This window comes from Mobula hypostoma, chromosome 1, assembly GCF_963921235.1.
Source record: "Mobula hypostoma chromosome 1, sMobHyp1.1, whole genome shotgun sequence".
Lineage (NCBI taxonomy): Eukaryota > Metazoa > Chordata > Chondrichthyes > Myliobatiformes > Myliobatidae > Mobula > Mobula hypostoma.
In genome coordinates this window covers 181,272,258-181,285,720 of record NC_086097.1, presented here as the reverse complement: position 1 = coordinate 181,285,720, position 13,463 = coordinate 181,272,258, and the positions used below count along the sequence as shown (strand labels likewise).

The window sequence follows — 13,463 nt, the reverse complement described above, 5'->3', positions numbered from 1 at the left end:
ACAATTTTCCCAGGGCTGCAATGGCCAATACAGGTCAACAATCCCTTATCCGAAATTCTGAAATCCAAAAAGCTCCAAAAACGGAAGTTTTTCTCATGGAGTGTGGAGTGTGTTGTAACAAGGCTTGTTTGGCGCCCCAACAGCTAACGTCATTCAGGTGTGATGTGGCAGCACTTGCAGAGGCTGCTAGACATCAGTTGTGGCTCAGCGCTCGTAATGGTTACACGTGCATTTGCTGTTTGCTGATACTTTGTGTTCACTGTTGACTTTGTGTTTAACTTCACCACGAAAATGTCAAAAATGTCAAAAAAAAAGTTGCAGATACCCCTATGGGTAACAATGAGGAAAAGAGAAGGAATCATCTATCATTATCAATAACGCAGAAAGTGGAGTTATTGCAGAAGCTTGATCGTGGTGTGACTGTGCAGTGTCTTACTGAAGAATATGGTGTTGGAACTACCACTGTATATGATTTAAAGATACAGGAAGACAAGTTACTGAAGTTTAATAGTGACAGTGATGACCATAAACTAATGAAAAATAGGAAAACACTGCATAGGGCAAAAAATGAAGATCTTGACCGTATGTTGATTGAGTCAATACTCAGAAGGGTGGCTGCAGAAATTTAAGAAGCATCATGGTGTAACATAGCTGAAAATCTGTGGTGAAAAAGCTTCTGCTGATCAAGCAGCAGCTGAAAATTACATTGACGAATTTGCCAAGATAATATCTGATGAAAACCTTAGCCCTGAACAAATCTACAATGTTGATGAAACAGCTTTGTACTGACGCTACATTCCTAGAAAAACATTAACAACGGCTGATGAGAGAGCACCAACAGGTTTTAAAGATGCTAAGGACAGGTTAACTATTCTTGGGTGTGCCAATGCAGCAGGCACACACAAGGTGAAGTTGACAATGACTGGAAAAAGCCATCATCCGAGATGTCTGAAAGGTGTACGCAATTTCCCTGTGTATTATTATGCAACCAAGAAAGCAAGGGTAACCCGAGAAATGTTTTCTGACTGGTTCAATAACTACTTTGTACCAGCGGCACGACCTCATTGCAGGCAAGCTGGACTGGAAGAAAACAGTAAAATTTTATCGTTCCTGGACAACTGCTTCGCACATCCCCCTGCCGAACTTCTTGTGAAAAGTAATGTTTTCGCAATTTACTTGTCCCCCAATGTGACATCTATATCACAGCCTTGTGACCAAGGAATTTTACGTTCCATGAAGAGCAAGTATAAAGACTATTTTTTGAATTGTATGCTTTCTGCAGTCAACAGAGGAGTAGGAATCCAAGACTTCCTGAAAGAGTTCAATGTTAAGGATGCCATTTACACAGTTTCTAATGCTGTGAAAATGTCAAAAAGAGCATGGATCAGGAAAACCCGGAAGTTCTCTCTCCAGCACTCGTCGTTTGTGCATGTACAGCCTTTTTTCCCTAAACAATACAGTATAACAACTTACATAGCATTTACACTGTATTAGGTATTATAAGTAATCTAGAGATGATTTAAAGTATACGGGAGGATGTGCGTAGGTCTGGAGCTCCCCTGGGTCCTAAAGTCCATCCACACTGAGACAGGTTAATTATCAATTTTCTGAAATCCGAAAAATTCTGAATTCTGAAATGCAACTGGCCCCAAGAATTTTGGATAAGGGATTGTGGACCTATACCAGGGGACATCCGTTTAAGGTGAGTGGAAGAAGATTTAGGGAGTTGTCAGAGGTAGGATTTGTTACACAGAGAGTGGTAAATGTATTGAATTCCAGGGGAGTGGGGCACAGGCCCAGTCTGACCCATCTCTGCATTTCATACACTCCTATATTCTTCTACGTTCCCACTCTCCAGCTGCTCCCAAATAATCTGTTTACAGCTTATCCCAATGCTCATGCCAGTTCTACCCCAGAAGAGACAGCTTCCTCCCAAAACACACACTGCACTAACTGAACTTAGAATTACAGAGCAATACAGCATGGACACAGGTCCTTTGGCCCAACTAGCTCATGCGAACCATGGCGCACACCCAGGTCATCCCAATTTCCTATAATGCCAAGAAGTTACATTCCACCTTATCTATGCCTCTCAGAAATTTAAACACTTCTATAAAATCATCTCTCATTCTCCTATGTTCCAAGGAATGAAGACCCAGCCTGACCAATCTCTCCCTCTCTGTAACTCAGCCCCTCTCGTCCTGGCAACATCCTCGCAAAGCTTCTTTTGCTTCCTTCCCAGTCCTGACGAATGGTCTCTGACCGGAAACCTTGGCTGTTTCTCTTTCTACAGATGCCACCTGACCTACTGAGTGCCCCCAGCATTTTCTGCTTTAGTTTTATATTTCCAGCCTCAGTGTTTTTTTTATTTTCATCCATTCCCGTGCATTATCCACAGCCTGAACCTCCAGGGCATCGAATCCAAATCATAAACCACCGTGTGCTTTAGTGTTCTGGCCATTAATTTGTTATATGGCATGATGTCAATTTATATTTCATTATGCTGATTTAAAGTACATTAAGGGCACTCTAAGGACAGATTGTTGTGTATCACTATTGAGGTTGGTGAGTAAATGCAGAGGTACAGATCACTCATGAAGGGCAGAAGTGATTCAAAAGGTCAAAGTAATCTTCTCTTGTGCCAACACACGACGGACTTTGTAAGGCTAGTCTTAGTGGATCATTTGTGACAGCACAGAGCCTAGGCGATTGGCAATTGCCCAGGCAAAGATTCCTATACTTACTGCACAAGACAGACACTGGGCACCAATTCCTCGGGCAGCAAAGATCCCCCTTCTTTGGCAGCAGGACTATGACCATCCTATGCCAAGAGAGGGGCAGATCACCTGCCACCAGGCTTCACCCAGGACCCTGGTGCAGTCAACACCCAATATGTCCCGAAAGGCACTGAGGAATTCTACAGTCAACTCATCCAATGACAGAGACTTGCCTCTCTGTAGCTGGTTAAGGGTTCTGGGAAGAGATCTGGCAGATCCTCTCACAGCACTCCCTGCACCTCCTCACTTGACAGGTCTGGCAAGAAAAGGGTTACATAAAATGAGCAAACTTCATAAACGATTCTCGCTGGTACCATGACAGAGGAGCCACCCTCTACCAGCAGCTCCACAAATTGTCTGTGCACACCTCTCCATTTCTCCAGAGATAAAAGGGTGAGGCATGAACCAGATCTTGTAACAGCTGGGTCCTTGACTTCACTAAAGCACCTCCTTGAGCTGCAGGTCCCTCAGTGCTTCCTTCTTTGCCGGTACTTGTGCCAAAGGAGGGAATTCCCCCGTGGTTGGGGTCAGCTCAGTCTCCAAGCTGAGCAGCTCTTTCTTAGGCTGTTTCTTGGTTGATCTCGCACATATTCCTTGCAAGTGTTAGTCTTTGACATCCTGTTTTCTGTGATATCACTCCGGAGGAACATTGTATCATTTCTTAATGCGTATATGCATTTCTAAATGACAATAAAAGGGGACTGAGTGTTCTCATAATCTAAAAAGAGTTGGATGTGAGCTTTGCATACATCCCACCAAAGTCTCAGGGAGGTGAAATTGCTCTGTTCTCCCCTCCAGGCATCCCAGAATAGATGGAACAAGACACGGAATCACCCATCCTCTAGCAACCAGTTTTTGAAATGCCAGTACGTGGACCCAGCCCACATAGGTAGCAGGTTAAGCCCAAACCACACCAGGTGGTGGTCCGAGAATGGCACCGGCTGCATGGAGGCCGCCACTACACGGGAGACGTGCACTCCTCAGCATTCAAGGGTGCCGGGATATCACACTGCATGTGTTCTTCAGTCCGAAATGTGGTGGCACTACAGGAGTTCTTTCACCAGAAACTACGGCTTTTGTGTAGAAACTAGCTCCTGCCATTTAAGAGATACAGCTTGCCATGTTAAAGCCCATGCAGTCAGAAGTCAAAACCCTGATGATTTAACTCAGTGACAGCACTTATCAATCTTTCTAAAGAGCAGATCCGAGAGAGAAAGTCTCCTCCAGACAGGCAGGAAAGTCTGCGCAGTGAAACCCCAGCGCTGCCCTTTCCAGCTCTCAGTCAGGCCGTTCCGATGTTCCTTCATCCAAGCAAAAGTCCAAGGAGTCGCCACAAAACTCTTCACCTGGCTATCCCAGGTCACATACACCAGGTGGGAAAGGGTTTACCACCTGGTGTACTCGATAAATCTGTCTCAGCTTCCACTAAAAGTTGCAGACACAAAACTTTGGCAAGCCGCCAGCCACTGTCACTGCCATGGACCGAGCACAGACTCAACAAACTCAGCAAAACAGTCATCCTCCAAGAAGAAAACTACTGCAGTCCACTATCAAAGTTGAAACACATCTCTCCTACACCTTCCTCCCTACTCTTCACCATTCTTCATGGTTTATTCTAAAATAAATCGACTTTTTCCAAGAGCTCCCACAATACCACCCCTATCCTTTTTTTTTTACAAACATACAAAACTTTATTCAAATACAAAAGACATACATCGGTTAGGGGTTACAATACAGTTAGTGAATTTAAATTAAATTAAAGTACAGTTATTACCATCCATAACACACTTACTTCCTTTGGGGGCCACCATTCATGGAAATCCCCCACTATACCCAGAGGGACCAATATCCTAGCAGGGAGGTTTGCTCAGGCTTTTGGGGAAGAATTTAAACTAGAATTGCTGGGGGGTGGGAACCAAACTGAAGAGATAGAGGAAGAGGCAGTTGGCTCACAAATAGAGAAAGCTTGAAGACAGTGCGAGAGGGAGGATAGGCAGGTGATGGAGGAGGGATGTGCTCAGACCAATGGTTTGAGATGTGTCTATTTTAATGCAAGGATTATTATGAACAAAGTGGATGAGCTTAGAGTGTGGATCAGTACTTGGAGCTATGATGTTGTGGCCATTACAGAGACTTGGATCGCTTTGCAGCAGGAATGGTTACTTCGAGTGCCAGGCTTCAGATGTTTCAGAAAGGACAGGGAGTGAGGCAAAAGAGGTGGGGGGGGGGGTGGCACTGCTGATCAGAGGTAGTTTCACAGCTGCAGAAAAAAAAGAAGTCATGACGGGATTGTCTCAGTGGGTGGAAGTTAGGAACAGGAAGGGGTCAATAACTCTACAGGGTGTTTTTTTATAGAACACACAATAGTAACAGGGACATCAAGGAACAGATAGGGAGATAGATTTTGGAAAGGTGTAATAATAACAGGGTTGTCGTGGTGGGAGATTTTAATTTCCCAAATATCGATTGGCATGTCCCTAGAGCAAGGGGTTTAGATGGGGTAGAGTTTGATATGTGTGTTCAGCAAGGTTTCCTGATGCAATATGTAGATAAGCCTACAAGAGGAGAGGGTGTACTTGATCTGGTATTGGGAAATGAACATGGTCAAGTGTCAGATCTCTCAGTGGGGGAGCATTTTGAAGATAGTGATCACAATTCTATCACCTTTACTATAGGAACAAACAAGTTAGGAAAGCTTTAAATTGAAGTTAGGCAAAATATGAAGCTATCAGGGAGGAACTTGGAAGCGTAAATTGAGAATGTCCTCAGGGATCTGTTCTAGGATCCCTTCTCTTCATGATTTTATATATGACCTGGATGAGGAAGTGAGAGATGAGTTAGTAAATTTGCTGATGACACAAAGGTTGGGGGTGCTGTGGATAGCGTGGAGGGCTGTCAGAAGTTATGACGGGACATCGATAGGATGCAAAACTGGGCTGAGAAGTGGCAGATGGAGTTCAAGACGGTTAAGTGTGAGGTGGTTCATTTTAGAAGGGGTCAAATATGATGGCAGAATACAGTACTAATGGTAAGACTCTTGGCAGTGTGGAGGATCAGAGGGATCTTGGGGTCTGAGTTCATAGGATGCTCAAAGCTGCTGTGCAGGTTGATCCTGTAGTTAAGAAGGCATATGGTACATTGGCCTTCGTCAACTGTGGGACTGAGTTTAAGAGCCGAGAGGTAATGTTGCAGCTATATAGGACCCTGGTCAGGCCCCACTTGGAGTATTGTGCTCAGTTCTAATCACCTCACTGCAGGAAGGATGTGGAAAGGGTGTAGAGGAGATTTACAAGTATGTTGCGTGGATTGGGGAGCATGCCTTATGAGAATAGGTTGAGTGAACTCGGCCTTTTCTCCCTATAGTGACAGAAGATGAGAGGTGACTGATAGAGGTGTACAAGATGATGAAAGGCTTAGATCGTGTGGATAGTCAGAGGCCTTTTTCCCAGGGCTGAAATGGGTAACACGAGAGGGCACAGTTTTAAGGTGCTTGGAATTAGGTACAAAGAGTGGTGAGTGCATGGAATGGGCTGCTGGCGACGGTGGTGGAGACAGGTACGATAGGCTCTTTTAAGAGACTCCTCGATGGGTACATGGAACTTAGAAAAGTAGAGGGCTACAGGTAACCCTAGGTAATTTCTAGAGGAAGGACGTGTTCAGCACAGCTTTGTGGGCCAAAGGGCCTGTTTTGTGCTGTAGGCTTTCTAGGTTTCTAAATCTGCTGAAGAATCTATTACACGGTACTGCCGGTTGCAATACTCTCCACCCCAAGTCCCCAGTGTACAAGGGTAAAACCCCTGCACAGACAGACTTCCACTGGGAGACCTTATTCACCGCCTGATAGTAAGACAGAGCAGCACAGCATGACTGAACGGTAGGCCAGTGCAATAAAGTGAAAAGTGGCAAAAGCAGCCCATTTCAGAACCATCTCAGTGAATCACGGAACTACACAATGGGGTATCTCTGTGAGGTGGCTCATGCTGTGTAGCATCGGCTCCCAAAGATGATCTCAGTGTTTGGGTTCCACGAGTGGCCAGAACCGCTTCACACCCCCAAGCCAGCCTGACACCCACCATAAAAGGATGGGAAATGACCTCCCATAACACAAGCACCACTCTCCCCCGGTGCAGGAGCACTCTGACCGGAGGGGCCCTACCCCAGACCTGCAAAAGCTCCCAGTAAAAACATAGCTGATACTCAATATTGGGAGCCATATATTCTACTGAAAACAGTGTCCCCGAGGAAAAAAGTGTTTCTCCAGTGCATGCCACCTCTGAGGGCGCTTAGTGTACGTACATCTCTGCAGAGTCCTGCGGCAGAGAGCTGCCAGCTGGATACATACACACACCAGTGTACTGCCTTCCATAATCTGACCAACTAGTGTGACCAGCCAGTACCAAAGAATGGAGGTTATCAGTTGATTGATGACCAACGCCCTGCCCCAGTAGAAGATTCCTTGGAGTAGACCTGACCAGCATCCTAGCCAGGCAGAGACTTTCACCCCCTTTAGTCCCACCAGTTCAGCAGGCAATCTCCTCAGTGGAGCTTAGACAGACCAGCAGTTTGAGGTGGTACAAGGTGCGTAGCTCCTCTGGCAGAGAGTCCATCCCCCACTGACCCACTAAAAGATCAGAGCACTTTCCCTAATTGACTCTGGCTGAGAAAAACTGCTGGCAGTCTCACATCCTCTGTAGGTCAAGAGGGTTGGTGATCATGAGGATCACTGGCATAAGCCAAAAGGACTACCCTCATCTCTGGCCTGCGCAGAACCAAACCTGTCAACTGTTTCTGAACAAGACACAGGAGAGATTCTGCGCAGTTATCCCAACTTCAGTCAGCCTTGACATAACCCTCTCCCAAAGCAAAAGGGCATCTTATGATAGATACCAGTCTCCAATTCATCAGGCCGCAAAGATCCCCTTTCTTTGGCAGCAGGACCACGACCACCCTATGCCAAGAATGGGGCATCTCACCTGTTGCCAGGCTGTCATCCAGGACCCTGGTATAGTCAGCACCATGGCCCAGAAGGTCTGAGGAATTCCACAGTCAACCCATCCAACCACAGGGACTTGCCTCTCCACAGCTGGCTGAGGGTGCTAGTCAGTTCCTCCAGCGATAGGGAAGCCTAGCCACAGGACTGCCTCAGGGCTGGCCTTTGGCAAGCCCTCCCACAGCACTCCCTCACTTAACAGGTCCGGCCAGAACAGGGTCACATAAAATGAATGATCATCATGAACAGTTTTTGCTAGAACCATGATGGAGGAGCCATCCCTTACCAGCAGCTCCACAAGCTGCCTGTGCACACCGCCCCATTTTGCCAGAGTAAAAGGGTGAGGCACAATCCAGATCTTGTAACAGCTGGATCTGTGACTTCGTGAACATACCTCAGGACCCCTATCAACAACCCCCTCCCCCGCCCCAAAACGAGCTGCAAGTCCCTCAGTGTGTCCTTCTTCCCCTGGTACTTCTGCCAAAGGAGAGTGTGCCCTGTGTTTAGGGTCAACTAAGACTTCAGGTCCAGCAGGTCTTAATCGGGCCACTTGATCTGTAACATGCGGTTCCTGGTTGACGCTCACGCATACTTCCTGCAAGAGTTGGACATGAGCTTTGCCCTCATCCCACTCTCTCAGTAGCACCTTTACTTAGAGTGGTGTTCTCTTCCAGAGAGTTAGTATCATGCAAAGTATGCCCTTTTGCCTGGAATGGGGCTCAAGTCCAGAACCTTCGACCATGGAGTTTCACTTCCCCCATCCTGCCTGCCAATTTACAACTGCTGCTGAAGTTTAACAGACAAAGTCTGAAACTCTCTCCAAACACGGCACTACAGTGGAAGCAAACACCTACTCAACATGCTGGATAAAACAATTCAACAGCGTCACTGGCAAATACAAGCAATTCCACTGCAGAACAATGATGCAATTCCACACCACGCTTTCTGTTCTCAGGTAACATAACAACACTGAGCTTGTTCAGTATAGTTCAACACAGTTTAAATCCTGGCCAAATGAGGTTGTCTCCTTTTGCAAAATTCCTAAAGATCTCAGCACACTTTTCTGAGTATCATGGCAATTAACCGGATGGCCTAGACACCACCAAGTGTGTAAACCTCCTCTATTCATTACTTAACTAGATTCCCACGGGTAAACCAAGTGCAGCAGGTTTGGCCTCTGCCTGTATGTACTTAGTTCATGTCCAAGCAAGCTCAGCAATTTGAAAAGGAACATCGAGGGTGGGGCTGTGTGGGAGAACGCAGAGAGTTATAACTGGACTCAATCTGCTCTGGGTCATGAATTTTTTTCCACCTCTCAATCAATGCCCTGGATTAACACACCCCTGCCATTAGAACATGTGATCATTGGATTACCACTGCCCTGGAAGTCATTTAGTTCATTGGGTCCACATCAACTACTGTTCAAATCTCCCAGTTCCCTTCTCAGCTGCCCATGCAATCCTATTTTGTCATTCCTGACTGGCTGCTTCCACCACCTGCTCAGGCATGTTACCTCAGGTAATACCCACTTGCTCCCTATAGAAGCTTGCCCTCATATTCCACAAGATACTTTGCCCATTAATTTGAAACTAATCACCTGCTCCTTGAAACAGCTTGGTGGAACAGCTTCTGCTTATCCTGTCTAGACTGTTAGGATGTTATCCAGCAACTCTTGGCTTTTCTGGCTCCAAGGACAGATATCACCTACCTAACTTCATCACTGAACCCATTCTAATAAATCTAACCCACATCCTCCCTGATGGTGACAAGAAATGGACACAACCTCCAACTGTGGCCCTGGAAAAGGCTTTAATGTTCTTGTCTGTGAAGCACAGAATTTCATGTCCTTCAGCAAGTCTATTCTCACCTCAACTAGCCATTTACAAAGCCTATTGACAGGTATATGCAAGTCTCTTGTCCTTGACTTCATAGTCTCTCCTTGTTCTTTCTGAAAAAATGTACACTTCACTCCTGTCCATATTTACACCTCATCTGCGACGTCTACTCAATCTGTCAGCCTACATCCTTTTGCAGTTCTTCACTTTGCAGCTCACTGTTCACCAGCCCAGGTTCATGCATTTTATTTCTTTATTTTACTGATACACATTGCATGACTGCTTACATTAACTCATTTTACTTTACACTCATTTACATTAAATTTATTCGTCAGGGAGATGGCACAGGAGCAGAAGACCCACATTCAGCATTTCAGGTACAGCTCAGGCTGGCATCAAGGTTATCAAAAAGGACTGCTGAAAATCTAAAACAGAAAATGCTGGAAACACTCGGAATCTGAATATTAACTCAATTTCTATTTGCACAAATGCAGCCTACCCCGTTCATTTTCCATTTTCTTCTATCAGAGAACTGGCAAGAGATTGATACAGAGAACTTCACAGAAACAGTCCACCACTGCATGCCCGACCCCATTTTATCCCCCCCAAACCCTGAACAGAAATACCAAGTGCAGGGGGGGGGGCAAGGGTAGTAGGGTGTGAGGCACAGGTTCGTTGTCCAGGACCCAATGGAAGCCGTAATGATCAATAAACCAATTGTTTAGAATCAAATGACTTTCCCTGGTGTCTCAGGGCTTAGTGTGTCTGCACCATCACCACCCACAGCACTCCTCTACCTGACTCACACCCCTCCCTTGGCACTCCACCCTTGCAATTCCCGACATCGTTTGCTCCTGCCAGATTTTATAAACTCACTCTCCGCTTCACATCAGCAAATAGAGTACAGTGCAAAAGTCTTAGGCAAACTAGCTATTATATAATCAATATTCTCGCCATCAGATTGGAGGCTACCCAGATGGAATACAAGGTGTTGCTTATATGTACACACACATACATGCAACACCCTATATTCCATCTGGGTAGCCTCCAATCTGATGGCATGAATATTGATTACTCCTTCCACCAAAACATATTTGCCCGCTCCTCCTCTTCTACTCTCCATTCTGGGTTTTCCTCTTCTCACCTGCCTATCATCTCCCACTGGGTCCCCTCCACCTTCCTTTTCTGCTATGGTCCACTCTCCTCTCTTTGTCAGATTCCTTCCCTCAGCCCTTTACCTTTCCTACCCACCTGGCTTCACCTATCACTTTCTAGCTACCTTTCTTCCCCTTCCTCTACCCCCCACCAACCTTTCTATTCTCACATCTCCAGCTTTCTTTTGCAGTCCTGGGGGGTCCTGGTTCAAAACGTCAATTGTTTATTCATTACCATAGACGCTGCCTGAGCTGCCGAGTTCCTCCAGCATTTTCTGGGTGTTGCTAGCTCTATGTACGTGCCTAAGACTTTTGCACAGTACCATACACTACCTCGCTATTTTTCTTTGTTCTCTTTTTGCACTAGTTATTTAATTTATTATTTTAAATATATTTCATTTCGTAATTTGTAATTGTTCTATTGCAATGTACTGCTGCCGCATAACAATATTATGATTCTGACCTTGCCCAACCCCAAATGCCACACAACCCAACCCCAAATGCCACACAACCCAACCAACACACCTCACCCAAATTACATCCGGCCCGTCATCGCCCAACCCCAATGAACCAGAACCTCGTTCGACCTCCCCCGATCAACCTCAGCTGATACCAAGTCTCCACCTGATGCACAAAACCCAGCCAGTCCCAACCCCATCCAATCCATACCCCAAACCAGACTCCACACAAATCCCCATCCCAACCCATCACCTAATCCAACAAAACCCAACCTGCGCCCAATGTAACCCAAACAGAACTCGAACGTAAATCCATCTCCAACCCTACACCCAATCAACCCAACCCAACCCAACCCAACCCAACCCAACCCAACCCAACCCAACGGAAACCCCAAGCCCACCCCATCCCCCACCCAACATAAACACCCAGTCCGCAGGCTCCTGCCCACCTCCCCGACTCGCCCCACCCCGGGATCCCGTTCCACCCGGATCTGAGGGAGCCGCCGCTGCTTCTTCACTCACCCTGTCGCGACACCTCTTCAGCCGCTCCCGCTCCAACTCCAACTCACCGCTATACCGCGCGAGCCTGCTGACGTGCGTGATCCTCGGCCGGGTGCCTGCGTGCGCGACCCCGGCACCGCCTGTCTGCCTGCGTGCGCGGGCCTGGACCCGCGAGCTGCAAGCTTTCTCGCAGTGCGCCCGGACGCCTCTCTCCACATCCGGTGAGTTCAGGGGTTGGGATGGCAACGTCCTGTCCACACACGAACCCCACATCTCAAATCCAACTTCTGACAATATGACACTCTCTCTGTACCACCCCTTTTTTATTCTTGTTCACAATAATTTATTACAAACAACAGCAAATTCTGAAACGAAGAACAATTAGTTCAGAGATGACATTTGAAATAAGTACAATGTTCAGGACTGCATTTTTTCACTGCTCAGTAGGTAAACACTGGGTTAGAAGGCTTTGAATTTGAGATGCATACATAAAAATCTAGGTTGTTTCCTAATTAGTGCTGTACTGAGCAAACAATTCATTAGGAGGTTATGCTTTGGTCAGACATCAACCGAAACCACATCAGTTTCCTCATGTAGCGATGTATCAGGTTGCACTGACTCTATTTCAAAAAGTTGAATAGGTCACTCCCTCAGTACTGCCCCTCCCGCTTTCTCTCTCTCTCTCGCTCTCTCTGCACTATTAATGGAATTGAAGATGTAGACTGAACACTGTTGATTGAGCAAATTGAGCAATAACACTGTCAGATAATCTGGTCTGGGGCTAAATGCCAGAACGGATGTATCTCCATTCATGCCAATGCAACACATTTAATTTCTTCAGCATCTTTGATAAGGAAACCACATTTGGGATTAAGATGCTATCAGTTGATTTACTGAGCCAGTGTTGTAACTGGGGGCAGTATCCAGAGATGTATTCAGGTAATCAAATCTTCCCCTGTTAATTATTCAGGCTTCAGGGTTCTTTGTCTTGATGAAGGGTCTCAGCCCAAAACGTTGACAGTTTATTCCCTCAATAGATGCTGCCTGACTTGCTGAGTTCCTTTAGCATTTTGTATGCATTACTCAAGATCTTTGGCCTTCTGTCAGAACTCTTAAGAGGGTTATCCAGCTGCCTGGACACTCTGATCTGTAATTGCAACACATCACCCCTATTTGTCACCTTCTAATTGCTTCGTTAACAGCCAAGGTAATTTGGCTTTACTCTATCAGTGATATTCTCTTGCTCCACTCTGTTCCTCTCCCACCCTGACTGCAATCTAAAAATGAACTTTTTCTCTTTCCCATTTCCGGCTTATAGAAACATAAAAATCTACAGTACATTACAGGCCCTTCGGCCCACAATGTTGTGCCTGCCACGTAACCTAGACTAGAAACTACCTAGAATTTTCCTACCACATAGCCTCTATTTTTCTAAGCTCCATGTACCTACCTAAGAGTCTCTTAAAGGACCCAATTGTATCCGCCTCTACCATCTTTGTTGGCAGTGCATTCCATGCACCCACCACGCTCTGTGTGAAAAACTTACCTCTGACATCCCCTTTGTACCTACTTCCAAGCACCTTAAGGCTATGCCCCCTCGTCATAGCCATTTCAGCCCTGGGAAAAAGCCTCTAGCTATCCACACGATCAATGCCTCTCATCATCTTACACACCTCTATCAGGTCACCTCTCATCCTCCGTTGCTCCAAGGAGAAAAGACCAAGTTCACTCAACCTATTCTCATAAGG

At 46.2% G+C, this 13,463-nt stretch overlaps 1 protein-coding gene across 2 annotated transcripts in view; it reads right to left on the bottom strand.

The window, feature by feature from the left end:
- Nucleotides 1-11,886, bottom strand: part of LOC134353133 (anion exchange protein 2-like) — a 265,524-nt gene extending 253,638 nt beyond the window's left edge. For both annotated transcript variants that reach the window (XM_063061096.1, XM_063061077.1), the window contains exon 1: nt 11,737-11,886. The gene's annotated coding sequence lies outside the window, so the exon portion shown is untranslated. The remainder of the gene's footprint in view (nt 1-11,736) is intronic.
- Between the last annotated feature and the right edge of the window lie 1,577 nt (nt 11,887-13,463).